Consider the following 13,957-nt stretch of genomic DNA (forward strand, 5'->3'; position numbering starts at 1 on the left):
ATTTCAAATAAGGAAAAAAGGAAAACAAATATAACAAAATAAAGATAACGAGGTATATATTGCCCAAAAATAATTTTGTGTCAAGTGTGGTTATACATAAATTGTTTCTTCTGTGGTTAACAAGATGTCGCTGTTTTAAGTGTTGAATATCTATAACCAAAACTAAGGGCTGGATATATACATATTTGTTTGCTTGAATGTCCTTTCTCTAAAAAGCAGCAAGTCATGCTCAAGAGGAGGAGGAAGTTCCTGTCCACTTTGTGGATGATGATGACTACATGTCCATCCACTCCGGGGATGACGATTCTGATGCCAATGAGAGCTATCTTGCCAGATTGCAAAAATCAGTCAAGGCATCACATCCTCTGCCAAGCGACGTTCGTCAGCCTCCTCCCAAACAAACAATTGCCTGTCCTCAGCATAGAGCAAACCAGCCACAGCTCCCACGCATCCCAACACAGACATCACTTCCTCACAGCCCTCACGTCCAGGACCGACATGTGATTCCCCTACCCGCTCTTCCCTATACAGTGTATCCCTGCCATCCTCTCCACCATCTGTGGGAAGTACCAGCCCTGTTGTGGTGCAGGTATCCCCTGGGCACCATTCTCCTGCCCACAGGCTTCCACCTGCTCCCCGTCCCCTGCTGTTGGACCTGCTCGTCCCATCCATGGCAGACACCTGCAGAGGGGGCCTGCACCTGGCGATGGTAGCCAGTGGAAGCAGGACTTCTTCCAACAGCAGTCAGATGTGAGGCAGGACATTCCTGCCATAGGGGCTGCCCTGTCAGACATGTCTGAGTCCCTGCAGGACATGGTCCAATTCCCTCAGGTGATGGACAGGCTGAGCCAAGCTTTGGATAGGATGGATAGAACTTGTCAGGACATGTCCATGAATATGAGAGACATGATATCCATCCAAAGGGAAGAGAGTGCAAGACACCATGCCTTGGCCATGAAGATGATGGAGGGCATGCTGAAAGTGATCCAAAGTCTCCCTTCACAGTCAATGCAGAGAGGGGAGCCATCATATCTGCCAGCAGGACTGCACATCCACACACCTGTACCACCAACTGCACGGCACCGCAGCAAAGGTACACATCCACACCGGCACCCTGAACAGGCACCCCCTCTACCTCCACAAGCACCATCAACCCCTGAACGGGCACTCCCACCACCTGCACAACCACCACCAACCCCTGAACGGGCACTTCCACCACCTGCACAACCACCATCAACCCCTGAACGGGCACTCCCACTACCTGCACAACCACCACCAACCCCTGAACAGGCACTCCAACCACCTGCACAACCACCTCCAACCCCAGTACAGTCACTCCCACCACGTGCACAACCAGCCCTTGTCCAGGCACAAACACCAAATGTACAGACACCATATGCCCCTGCACATGTAGATCACCCTGTACAGGTTCATGGACTACACCCACCAACACGTAAGCGACAAGCCCAACCTGACCCCTAACAGTGATCATCACCTCCAAAATTGCGAAGTCGCAAGCACGATCGCCAGTGACAAGAACCCCAAGACAAATTGACCGCGTGAATATGTGTTTAGAAAAAATGAAGATCTACAAAAGTAAGATTCTGTTGTGTATCAAGTCCTGTATAAAGATATAGGTGGCCTAGAGATGTGAGGAGGTATGTGTGTGTGTGTGAGAGACACCGTTACAAGTGTAACCCATCATTGCAACAAGCTATTATGTGCGTAGCAGATGATTCAAGAAATATGTGTCATATTCTGAACCAAACATTCAAAATGAAGTAAAACAAGTTAAAGTAAGTAGAATTCCTCAAAGATATGTATGTATGAACAGAAGAACAACAGTCCGTTTGGAAGGGAGAAAAGAAATCAAATGATGATCCTAATGTAGATGGAGAAGGGAACTTGGATTGGGGTGGGGCAACAAAAATATAATACGTCAGGGAGCGTCAGGGAAAGCAGTCTATTTACAAGCGGAAAATGAAATATTTTTCCACAATGACATTTCAGTCAAAAAGACAAGTGTCCTTCTGGTCATCCTCTAGTATGACAATGTCTAAATCCTCAGTGTCCGATGCAGGCACACGGCTGTCTGGTGTAGGAACAGGCACCACATGGGGTCCTGACACACGAGGAGTACGGGGGGAAACAGTGTGGGGCAAAGGACAGGGGGAGACATTGACGGTGGTATGGGAAGGGATTTGGGAGACAACAGACGACATGGCTGTGGCCATGGAATTGATGCTGGTGGTGAGGTTGTACAGAGATCAGACAATGTCCTCTCGCATCCTGCATATCTCCAGACACACTTGTAGCATGATGTGAGCGGACATGTCTGGTTGACCCTCACACATCCAGCTCAAGTCCCCTGGCACAGCCACAGGAGGAACAACACCGGGTGGGGCCTGAGGGAGACAGGAGGGATGTGGTGCCTCAGGTCCGGAGCAGATGTTGTGTTTGAGTTGGCGGCTACGAGGAGGGGGATAGGTTGCAGGGGATGCAGATGGAGCCCCCAATGGCATGGGGGACTCTAGAGGTAGGGAGGGGCTGATGACAGGCCCAGATTGAGTATTGGCCTGCCCTTGGTACACCTCTTCAGGACCCACAGGTGAAGAGTCTGGGGAGAGTAGCTCTCCACAACATCATGGGCAGAGGTGTCGTGTCCTCCCCCCTACCTTCAATGTCCACAGCCTCCACCCGGGACATAGCACCAGAGTAGTGTTCCTCGTCAGTCCGGATGGGCGCAATCCCCTTGCCTCCTGATGTGGAGGGTCCCTCTTCATCCTCTTCTTCCTCGCTTGTGGAAAGAGGGTGTAGCCGCTGGCGAACTGATGGCCTCCTGCTCCGGACCTGGTCCTGCTGTTCTTCCATTTCGCCAGCTGTACCGGCTGAAATGTAAGCAAAATCCTGATGTGGTAGTTGTTTCATGCAGGACGAGACACATACATAGATGAGCCAAGGTCAGACTTTGTTTTCCTCTGATCACACTCTACAGTTGTCAGTGTTTATGAACTTACATTACATAAATGTTTACTATCATTTACTGAATTGAGTCTGACATGGACATCTTACGTGGATTTTTGTGGCTTACGCAACTATATTGGCCAACCCTCAACCTTGGTGTTCTTGTGATCTGTGTGTCCTGTTATTGCTACATGTGCCAGTTCCAAAACCAGTCCACCAAAGGGGAACATGAAGAGTACAGATTTAATTTAAATTGGCCATTGATATGGAGTCGCAGCTATTTAATGTCTGGACAAGTGTCATCTGCTTTGTAGCATTGTATGGGACAAGACAAATGCCGAATGTGGGTCACACTTCCACATAGGGTCTGGGCTATTTCTCTAGCTACATTGTGAGTCTAGCCTTTTGCTGTCCCCACACATGATCTGACAATCCAGTGCCACATATTGGCTTTGTTGACTTAAAAGGTAGTGCAGCACACCGGTGAAGAGGGGTGGGTCGTTGTGACAGCTACCTGTACATGTGAAATGTCATACAAGCCACTAAAGGTGAGACGTCTGTCAGTGGACACACCTTGCAAATTTAGGAATACTTAGGAGTGATGCAAGGATCTCAAAGTCTGTCTTGACTCCATGGCACATGATGATCTGTCTCAATTGGAACCCAAACCAAATGCAATGCAAGTCACAGCATCCAATACCCTTTGGACTGCCATGCGCACACTGGACAGTGTCTGTACCGTTGCTCATCCAATGCACACATCAGTTATGATTTCCTTGGTTCAATGGCAGTGGTGCTGGCAGAGCAGATTTCAATATGAATGCACATGTGTGGCTCATTTGCCCAGTTGCCATGAAGAAACTACAACTCCCAAAATGCACTCTTCCTTGTACAGTCCATATGCCACAGTGTGCCTTTTTAATCTTGGTGACTGCTGCATGGACACAGAATTGGTGAATGGAGGCATGGGACACACAATGGTACAGCACGGTTTCACTCACATCATACCCCCAGACATATATTGCATATGATGCACTTACAGGTCTCTGCTGCTCATACTCCTCCAGCTGAGCATGGAGGGTCGGCCAAGCTGCTCGTAGGACCCTCCTGTACAGTGGGGAGAGGCGAGGATGATGCACATGGTGCTGGGAAGACAGGCCCACCAGCTCCTTAGCCTTGTGCCGGGAACAGCGTTTTAAGTCCTCCCAGCTCTTGCAGCATGCCCTAGCACTCCTGGTATGGACTCCCACTGCAATGCAGCTCCCACCGATGTTGGCCTATAGCCTGGCCCTGGCTGCAGTGCTCAGCTGGTACTCAGGGTCCCCATATAGCTGAGGAAATTTGTCCAGCACCCCCTCTACCAAGATGTCTAATTCCCTTTCTGTGAAAGGGGGTGCTTTTTCTTCATACTCCTCTGCCATTTCGGGGGAAATATGTGAGATGAGAGCAGCAGGATGTCAGAGGATCTGATCTGTGATAGAGGATGACTCAGAATGAACACAAAATGGCTGCCAACTACTTTGCATTATGGTACATGTAGTCCAAATTGAGTGCTCATTACCAGAGTTGTGCGATGTGTTATGTTGGGGTGGAGCAGTGTGGATCTATCACAGACACATGGTGCCTGATTCACCCATGACATCATCACTCACGTTCTGGGACCATCATTTGTGGGGGAGTCAAATCTGTTGAGGGCATAGTCCTGAGTATGCAATGGTTATGGCCTTTTGTGATTAAGAGATCCATCCTCATGAAGTCAAGGTAGGTCTCTCAGGACATGTATTGTTTGTCATCTGCGTGAATAGTTGTTTTTAGGGACATCCACTACACTGATCGCTGGCATGGGCACATGACCTGAGGCACGCTCCACCTTTTGACTACTGTCAGCAGCTGTGATTTACATGCAGTTAGTGTGGCTTGCAAAGTAGTCTCAGGATGGAATTTATTGACACAGTCGTGTCTATCCAAGTTTCATCATTGACAACAGACAGCAAACCACATTTTGTCCATGACACTACAGGTTGCTCATGTGAAAAACGTGGCAACGAGCTGATCACGGACTTGCATGCCCTGACCTCGGTTATGTGCAATGGCCCGGTGTTGTAACCTCCCACTGGTATAGCCTTCCCCGGTTCCCCCCCTCCTTCCCCTCCCTGGTTGGTACCTTCTTGTAACGTCACTGAAGGTGGCTTTAGAACGTTCGCTGAGAGAACTCAGTGTTTCACCCAGTGCCAGCAGCTGGAGATGTGCCTATCTTAGCTTAATAAAAAATAAACAATAAAGAAGTATTTCTACTTACCCCTTTGTGTAGTGTCACATTACTACACCCGGTGTCCCAGATTCAGAGCTAGCCGAGGTTCCAGAGGTATGTGTAAGCCATGCGTTAAAGCAATGTTGTGCAAAACACAACACGCTAATATGATATTGCACACGACTCTGGGGAGTACAGCAGCACACCCCCTGTATGGTCGAGACATCTGAATCGCGACTTCTACAGACCAAAAGTGCGCTCTATGATGGCCCGAGTCTGTATGTGTGCCCTATTGTACCTACGCTGAGGTACAGTGTTTGCACGCCTGTAAGGGGTGAGGAGAGGTGGAGAGAGTGCATACTCAGCGTCACCTGAGGAGTGAAGAAAGGGCAGTTGGTTACATTTCCCTCTTTGATTTGCACAGGACATGATCTATACTTTAGTACATGCAGTGTCTGTTGGGCCATGATTCTTATTGTACAATGGTTAATACTGGGGGCATTCAGACATTTCAATGACACATATCATTTATTTTTAGTGCTTGGTACTTACCCAGTAGCAACATGTTGCCAAATTCTCCCTCAGCCATCCGCCAAGCAAGAGGTGACATAGGGAATATGAAGCTGTCATGGGTACTGCCTTTGAACACTGCATGTACAACAATGAACTTCCCACTGGCATCACAGACAGCTTGCACATTGATGGAATAACATTGGTGTCTGTTGCAGAAGATGTGTGCAAGGTGACGGGGTGGCTTAAGGGCCACATGGGTACAAGCAATTGCACCCAGCACACGTGGGAATTGTGCAAGGAGATAGAACTCTCTTGCTGCCCTTTGTCTCATGGCCAGTGTATGTGGCATTTGTATATGGATGTGGGCTCTAGCAGTGATGCATCTCAGTACCTGATGCAGGCACTGCGACTAGCTCGCCAGGGAAATGTACACATGGTCACTGGAGTCCCTTGGGAAAGACCCAGTGGCAAAGTAATGGAGAGCAGAAAGGATCTTGAGATATGTTGGTATTGCATGTGAGCAGCAGGTCACAGGGTCAAGTTCCTGCTCCCACTCGCATACCATATCCAAGATGACTTCTGGAGGTAAACGGTACCTAGCCCTACATCTTGGCTGGACATTCTAAATAGGTTGATCCTCTGTCTGAAGATCCTCACTGCTCTCCTCCTCCTCCTCAAGTAGTTTTACCGCATGGCAAGGAGCAGTGCAACAAACACATTCAGTGACATGTTGAAAGGGTTTGTGTGTGTCTGCTGATCCACGGTGGGGGATGGTAGGCACTTAGACAGGTGTTTACCTTTGGCTAAAATGATCAACGGCCATAGTTCGTATCTTCCGGCCCGGAATTGGAAATTCCAGCCCGGGATCAGAAATTCCGGCCAGGAACGTGAAATTCCGGCGCCCTGCCAGAAATTCCGGTGCAGTGCTGGAAATTCCTACCCGGAAGCAGAAATTTCGGCTCGGGTGCTGACGTAAAGTTAGTAGTCATAAATCCATTCTGTGAATGCCAAAAGCAGTAAGTTCATTCTGTGAATGCCAAAAGTAGTAAGTGCATTCTGTGATTACCAGAAGTAGTAAGTCATTCTGTAAATACCAAAATGGTAGTACGTTTAGTATTTTGTCTTAAGTTCATTCTGTGAATCGGGCCCAGTGTCTGCTTGCAATGTAGTATCCACCTTCTTTCCAGTTGCTTTGAGTGTTGTTTAGTTGCTCGTAGTTCATCTGTGTACCAACTTTCTTGCTTCCTGGTTCTCTATTGGCAGCTATTTCTGTTGGGTGCCAGGGAGTTGCTGCAGTCTGTGATGCATTTGTCGAGTTGTTTGTTGTCACAATTCGGGTTGCCTGTGGGGTCAGGCTAGTTTGTGCGCAGAATGTGGGACCATTTTGATTCTGTGAGTCTGCTCTAGTTATGTCTGTCCTGGCTGGTGGTGGCAGGTTTGGTTTGACGGGGAAGTTGATTTTGAAATAAACAATGGCGTGGTCCATCCAGGTGAGAGGCGTGGTTGCAGCGATTTTGTTGTGAAAATCAGGTTGAGGATGGGTCCTGAAGTGAGTGTTGGCCCCATGACATGTTGCACAGTTTCTAAGGAGTGCAGTGGAAGTAGGGTCGTTCCAGTTCTCCAGGTGGGAATTCAGGTCTCCAAGTTGGATGTAGGCTTTGGCCTTGATGGAGAGAGGGGCAACAAAGACTGTGAATTTGTCGCTGAAGTTAGCCCTTAGTTATGGCAGGAAGTAAACAAGGGCTCCATTCTGGGTGAAGGGTGGCAAGATTTACAGTTTGAAGTACAGGTACTCCAAGTAGGCAGTGGCATTCTAGGTGGCTGTAGTCCAGTTGGCGGATTCTTTGTAGATAATCGTGATTCCTCCTCCTGGTTTATGTTGGTGATCCTGCTGCTTGATATTGTATCCCTCCAGGATGGCAGTGGTGATTTTGGGTGTCGGCTCAGCAGTTCACTATGTTTCCATGTCCATGGGGAAAAGGATGGCTGGGGCTTCTTTACACAGGATGTCTCAGATTTCTGTGGCATGTTTGCTGAGTGAGCGAATGTTGAGGAGAATGCATGTTAGTTTGTCAAGTTTGCTGGTGGGTGTGGAGGTACTGTTGTGTATGATGGTGTTAATAGGGTGGTGGGTGTGTTCATGCATGCAAAGCGACAAAGTGTGCAAGTGAAAACTCCTTCTGTGTTTTGCAGTGTGGCACTGTGGGAGACAGGCGTCCCAGCTTAGAGCCCAGATAGAGGCTGCGGAGAACTGCTGGGATGCCTTTGGACCAGGGTTTGTGGCTATATGCATAGTCTAGGCGTGGACAGGCGCAGACGGACGTGCCTTCGGCATGTCCGCTGCAAGTCGGCACGACGCCTGTCATTAGGAAGGTATTGGGAGAGGGGAGGAATGCAGGGGCAGGTGGGTGGGGCTTGTTGGCAACACAGGAAGGAGGGAGTGTCACATGAAGTCGAAGGTGGGAAAAGAAGCATGGGATGGTGCGGCAGAGGAAAGCTAAGAAGAAGGCAAAAGGGCATAAAAAATGCAAGCAGAAAAAAACAAAAAGAGTGAGAGTTAGTGGAAAAACTGCAAAACTGAGGAAAAGAAGAAGGCAAAACAGAGATAAAAAAAATGATGCACAAGCAGTGAAAGAGCCAAAGAAATGAGTGGAAAGTAAGCAGAGAGGAGTGAGTAGAAAAACAGGCAAAATTAATGAAAAACAGTAGAACCAGAGCAATACACAAGAAATGAAAGAGGCAAAAGGGCACAACGAATGAAAGAGACAGAAGGAAAAAGCATGAGAGGAAAGGAGATTAGAAAAAGAACATTTGCAAGAGTGAGAAAAAGGAGCAAGAGGCAGCAGTGGCAGGAGCAGCAGAGGTAGGGCCTGATAAACAGGAGCTGTGTCCATGAGGGCCAATACTGATCAGAGAGCTGATCCAGGTAAGTCTAGAAGACTAGGTCTTGGTAGGTGGGTGCTCTCTCCACTGACAAATTCCAGCAGGTACTCGCCATTTGGGAGTTATGTGTACCTAAAATGTAGGGCCTCTTTAGGACCTATTTGGGCTGATAAGTCTACTCCCAGAATCAGTAGTCCACCAGTTTACAAGATGGAGATGTAAGTAGTCTCACCATAAACTTTGGCCAGTACCCCTTCTCACTAACCATTGGATCTACTGTATGCTATAACTATGACGTTATATTGATGATATTGTCGGTGGATGGTAGATAATGCAGAAAAATTCTACTAAATTCTACTCATTACTTGACTCAGATGACAACAAGGAAAGTCATTCCCACTATACATTATTTTAACACCATTCATACTACAAATATCCTTATCAAATCTAGATTATATTTGTTATTTTATTTGAGCTCCCATTCTAAGAAATATATAAGGGTTTACCTTCCGGCTATCTATTGTGAGTTAAACAGGTAATATCACATGATACACAATAAGACAACATGTGTCAAAAGCTCAGGCTATGTGACTATCCAAAAGGTATTTGGATTATCGTGAGCCTCTGATATACTGGTGATGTTTAAGAGTGGTAAGGTGTAATACTTACCGGAAGTTCACCCCAACTTTTCCGAATTTTGCCTTGGGAGTTCCCTAAACATTGAGACTTATCTTCATTGTGCCAATGCCAGTATTAAGTTATGGACCCTCCCTAGTGCCAAGAATTACATACAATATTCCAGTACCAGAATTTAGCAACTCATTCTGCTCATATACTATGGGTGACCCGTATGTCAAAAATGACCTGCAGCATTTCAAAGCCAGCATTTTTTCATATTTCCATTCCCCAACACTCCCCTTCAGCCCCAATATGCTATGGTTGCCCTCAACAAAGGCAAAATATTACCTCTAGAATTGCCAGCATCAGCTTTTCCCTTATGACAAGTATTACTTCCAGTATTTCAGGGTCTGCATTTTGCTTTGGGTACCCCTTATGCAAGGAATTACCTTCAATAAGCCAATGCCAGCATTTTACCACAGGTGCACCCATGCCAAGAATTTCCTCAAGTATGAAAGCACTAGCATTTTTCCACAAGGGGTACTATGCAACGAATTACCTCTAGTATGTCATGACCTGCATTTTGTCATCTGTGTCTTCCTTATGTCAAAGATTACCTCCAATATGCCAGCGGCCTGTTACCTGGTTAGCCACCACTGCCCATAAATATATTGCGTATGCTATGGCCAGCAGCAGGCTCACAATCATAAAGCATGCAAACATACACACTCTTACTCACCCAGTCTCTCATTCTCATTCATGCTCACTCTCTCTCACGTTCACTCTCTCCCCCACACTCACTCCAACTAAAGCCACATACAGCCACGGCCGGTGGTAGGTGTAACTGCAGGGCGGTGACGTAGGGAGGGGGAGGGGCAGGGTGGGGGGTTGTAATGTATTGATTACGGACTTTAACAGGTAACTAAACATATAAATAAATAAAACGAATTTCGTTGCGCGCACTGCATCGCATTTGGTGATACAGTGCACACAACGAAATTCGTTTTAATAATTTATATGTTTACTTACCTGTTAAAGTCCGTAATCCATACATTACAACCCCCCACACTGCCCCTCCCCCTCCCTATGTCACCGCCCTGCAGTTACACCTACCACTGCCCGTGGCTGGCCACATACTTACTCATTCTCACTCCCACTCACTGTTACTCACCCACAAACATACTCATACTTACTGGTTCTCACTCTGTCTTACAAACATATTTACACACACCCACCTTTCTACACTTACTGACTCTGGGCCCTGGTGCAACTGCACCTACTACTTCATTGATAGCTAAACCCCAGAGTGACATTCACTCCCTCTTACAACCTCCAATTGATCACTTCTTTTAAAGCACTCTCACTCCTTCACGCACTCACTCCCTCGTACTTGCTTATTTTGCTTATTTATACACACTCTCAAACTCAGATTTCCCTGCGCCACAATTTGAAACCTTTGCGCCACCATGAATGCACCGTATTTACAATACGGCGCACCATGGTGCAAGGATTGACAGAGGCGTCAGAAATTCCGATGCATCTGTTGGGGCAAAAGTCACGCTTTGCTGGAGTTGTGTAGCAAGCACTACCCAACTCCAGCAATGCATTTTGAGGCCTATTCCCACTACGCTGCGTCACTCCTTACGCTTTATTCAAGCAGGCGTAAGGTTTTGATGCAGTGGCGTCCTGGAAGTGATGCAGTGAAATTTTGTAGATTTCATTGCGTCATTTTTACGAGACTTTCTTGCATGGGAACGCCCACCCTCCATACAGTATTACTGACACAGCTATAATGTGACTCAGGGCTCTACAACATGACTCATCTCCCTAGATGCATCACGTTGTAAATTGGCCGCATTTTTTTTACATCTCTGCTGCCTCACAAAAGAGACGCAATGGCGGCGCAAAAGTGCTGCAAGGGGCTTTTAAATCTGCCCAATTAGTGCCTGCAGACATCTGTGATGTAAAGTTAAGGCATAAGTTAAAAAGAAAGACTAGATTACAAGTAGAGGAAGAGAAAAATAATTGGGTTAGATGGAAAGCAATAAATGGAAAGATGTGATGAAGAATTTGCAGAAAATAACAGAATTTCCATCTTGTCTAGGACAATCATTTTTCACCTGTAGACAGACAGAGACACGCAGATGCAAAGATGCTGAGAAAGATTAAAAAGAGAAGAATATTTGTGAGTCAACAGTGTAAAAGTGAGTCTTGTTCAAATGAGAAAATTATAGAATAAAAAAGTGACCCTGCATAGTGAAAATAAGTAAAGGGCCTACTGCAGAGACTTGGAGAACCCCAAACTGAACAGACAAAGAGGCGAAGACAGTACATTTCCATGAGTCCAAGAGAGGAAGTCCAGAGAGATATAAAGAAAGCCAACAATAAGCCAAACTGAGTAGAGAGAGAAGTGAGAAGAACAAAGTGATCTACAAAGTCAAAGACTGTAGATCAAAATCCGAAGTTTAATGTAACAACATTGGAGGACTGAATAGGTGATAGAGCGAAGCAGGGCCGGACTGGGAACCAAAACCGGCCCTGGCAAAGTGCTCGGCAGCCCCCCCCCTTCTCCCCCTCCCCACTAGGGGGGGTTGGAGGTGCCGCTGAGCTCTTTGTCAGGGCCGGTTTTCTGCCGATTTTGTTACAGGACCGATTTTGCAGCTATGCTGCAAAAACGACCCTGTAACAAAAACGGCCCCCAGGGGGCCAAAACCAGCCCCCACCCGTGCGGCGCACCGGGGGATTGCCCGGTGCCCGCAACGGCCAGTCCGACCCTAAAGCAAAGCAATTTCAATGGAGTATGACATGAGAAAACATGATTCAATAGATGAAAAGAGATTGTTCATATAAAGAAAAATGACAGCAGTAGAAAGACAAACCATTCAAGATTATTTAAAAAAAAGAAGGAATTAAAGAAAGAGGTCAGAGCCAAGGATCCAGTAATGTTTCTTTAAACAAAGAATCACTGTGGCAGATTTGAAGGGGGAGGAAATAATTCCAGAAGCTAAAGAACTGTTCAAGAGAGCAGTTAGGAAATGGAATATAGAGGCTAGATTGGGCTAACAAACGTTGAGGGAGGCGGACCAAAGAGGGACACAGTAGGTTTTACCCTTTGTAGTATAAGAAGAATCCCTGCCTAATAAAAAAATTATAATTAAAAAAAGGGTATCCTGGGCAGGATGGTGAATGATCAGTAGAGTTAGAAGAGGCAAGATATCAATATTTAAATATATCATAGTAGACCCTAGACCAGTAAAGAATGGTGGAGAGAAATAAGCAAATACATTTGACATGTTAGTAATTAAGTACATGGCTAGATCAACAGGAATGAGAAAATATTTGTGTGTTGCATAAGGATGAGATGGAGAGAGAGGCCAATTGAAAGTCTGAATTTGTGGATTAGGTTGATGTGCCTGGTCTAGCATCAGATGGTAAAAGAAAGTCTCCTTAGTGAGTTTAAGCCAAGAGGCATACGTGGAATGATCAGCGATTAAGCAGGAACGCAGATAATCAAACGTATGTTTCCATCAAAGGCACTCACAGTGACGCATACAGTCACGGAGACTGACCAGTTCGGAGGCCATCAAAGGTTGAGGGCATCTTTGTATAGGCTTAAAAGACTTCAAAGTAGAAAGCGAGTCAAGAGAAGCAGAAAGCACGTACGTTCAGAAGCCTTATTGGGAATCAGTGATGAAAAGTGATCCAGAGCTGGTAAGATGTTTAGGATTAATGGTGCAAGATAGGTAGGAGAAGTATTCCTTAAATTATGTAAATAGAAGGTTCAATCAGAAGGAGCGGGAGGCACAGGATGTATGGAGAAGACAAAAGAAGCGTACATGAGCAGATGATCAGAGGGAGGGCCCTAGCACAGGTCCAAAGAGAAGGAGGCAAATGAAATGGGGAAGCATACGGGAGCCAGAGTCCTACCTAGGATGTTAGTGGGAGAAGGTGTAAGAAGGGACAGATAGGTGGAATCAGTTAGAATACTTGGAGGAGTAATGTATATTACAACATATAAATTAAAATCACTGTGGAGCAAGCACCAGGCAAGGAGGATAAAGGAAAACAAGTGTCAGAATCAATAAGGACTAGCTAAGTTAGGGGGAGGGGGAGAGACTCAATGAAGTACGCGTGCAGGTAAACTCATTGGTTTGTTCATGAAGCCCTCACCCACCAACCTAGTTGGTGGCATGCTTCATCATCGGGCCCACCACAGTGACACCGAGTGTGTCCCGGGTGTGCTATGACGCCAGATTACTGCGGAGCTGGTATATTTGCTGAGTGTGCAGTGTAGTGGGTGAGAAAGTGAAGGGTTAAAAAGCTATACAGTGGGTCCCAGTACCCGAGGGTAAATGGATAAACTTTAATTACTGGGCCCCTGTTAGCTGCTAAAAAGGCAAACGGACGTGTTGGAGTGAGAATTATGACCTCCAGCGTCCTGTGTGGTCTACATTTTTCAGCCAGGCCTTTATTAATTTAAAACTGGCTTTACTCAGGACCAAGTGAGTATGTGAAAAGGTGTAGAAGAATAAAGTTACTAAATTATAGTGATTGTGTTGTATTGCTATGTGTCGCACTCCCTAAGGTGCGTTATATGTTAGAGGGGGATTCCCTCTTGCTTTAACAGGCTATTTTCTGTAAAAGGCTTCCTTGGGTCACCTGGCAGAGAAAGAGACCGGGTTTGCCGTTCTAGATCCTCCTTGGACCTATCGTCCTTCTGCGGTGCCC

This window comes from Lissotriton helveticus, chromosome 7, assembly GCF_964261635.1.
Source record: "Lissotriton helveticus chromosome 7, aLisHel1.1, whole genome shotgun sequence".
Classification (NCBI taxonomy): Eukaryota; Metazoa; Chordata; class Amphibia; order Caudata; family Salamandridae; genus Lissotriton; species Lissotriton helveticus.